We start from the raw sequence: 1,984 nt of genomic DNA, 5'->3' as shown, positions 1-1,984 counted from the left end.
CTCCCTTCGTCAGTGATACGTGTGGCAAAGAAGTAGATGAGATACTTACTCATACCCGTAGAAGAAGCATATATATATATATATATATATATGTATATAAATATATATATATGTATGTATATATTTGTAGTATATATATATATATATATATATGTATGTATACATACATACATACATACATACAACATAATGTATATATATATATCGATATATATATATAATAAATATATATATATGCCATGTATAATATATATATGTATGTATATATTAATATATATATATATATGTATATATATATATATAATATATACAATATATATATACATATATATATATATATATATATATATACATATATATAATAATATATATATATATATATATATAATATATATATATATATATAATATATATGTATATATATATATACACAAAAAATATATATATATTATCGAAAAAATATTTGCTCATATTGCCGTTGATGTTTCCTACCTTAGCTTTTCTGATGTTGTTCTTCTGCAGCAGATTTTATAGTTGCAGCTGATGACGACGATAATGATGACGACGATGATGATGATATTATTACTGTTGCTGCAGCTGTTGCTGTTGCTGCTGCTGTTGTGATTCTTATCAGTTTTATATATATTTGTAAATACTGCTATTTGTTCTTACGAATTGTTCTCGATGGCATTTTTATTGCCGTTAACATTTTCCATTGTAATCAACATTATCATTATCGCTGTTGTAGTTGTTATTGTTATTGCCATTGGCCATGTACAAGGAAATGTAATGATTACTTTTTCCTTCTTACTTTCTTTTCTTAACTGTTACTGGCATATAAACCATAATGAGATGGCTGTGTTATTGTGCCTGCTCTATTGCCTATCTGACCCTCTTCTCAACATGATTACGACGTTTAGATCAAACCTGATAACATGAATTCACGCAGAGTTAATACTTGAGGTATTTAAATATTAATATCACAATTTTTACATTCCCCCCTCTTCTCTATATATATCCTACTTGCATGTTTTCCGATTCTCAATTGACGAAAAAACAAAAAGAAAAACAAAACAAAAACAAAACGATTTGCATGCTGTTGGGTTCATAGGAGTGCAATGAAGATTAGAGACACAAAACGTCAGGTGTTCTTATTTTCTGACACCCCAATACAAACGCAGACACATACATCTTGTGTATGGAAGCGCATATATATATATTATATATATATATATATATAGATAGATAGATAGATAGATAGATAGATAGATAGATAGATAGATAGATAGATAGATAGATAGATAGATAGATAGATAGATAGATAGATACATAGATAGATACATAGACAGATAGATAGATAGATAGGTAGATAGATAGATAGATAGATAGATAGATAGATAGATAGATAGATAGATAGATAGATAGATAGGTAGATAGATATATAGATAGATAGATAGATAGATAGATAGATAGATAGATAGATAGATAGAGATAGATAGATAGATAGATTGATAGAGAGAGAGGGGGAGGGTTATGAGAGGTAAGGGTGTCACTGAGACCCAAAGGTGTCAGGTAATGCTGAGTAAGTGCTATGGATAAACCATAGTTAAGCTCCAGGATCGGTGAATATGCGAATAGACCTGATATATATGTGTGTGGTGTCTGTGTCTGTGAGTGTGTGTGTGTGTGTGTGTGTGTGTGTGTGTGTGTGTGTGCGCGCTGCGTTTGTGTGTGTGTATACATACATACATTTTTGTAAAATCAGTTTCAGCTTAGAGCTGTGGCCATGCTGGTGCACCGCCATTTTGCTACGATGTTATTATTTAGAGCCTTCTGGCATTTGATGAATAAGATGAACCAGGTTCATATGGGACTCTCGATAGGAAAAGATCAAGTTTTGATCTGAAAACATCTACATCCACTTTGTATGTGTCCCTCAGGCTCTTTGAGAGAATATTACAAAGCTGTGGTTCTCTCGAAACCC

This window comes from Octopus sinensis, linkage group LG8 (assembly GCF_006345805.1).
Source record: "Octopus sinensis linkage group LG8, ASM634580v1, whole genome shotgun sequence".
Taxonomy (NCBI): domain Eukaryota; kingdom Metazoa; phylum Mollusca; class Cephalopoda; order Octopoda; family Octopodidae; genus Octopus; species Octopus sinensis.
Note: the sequence above shows the minus strand (reverse complement) of the source record.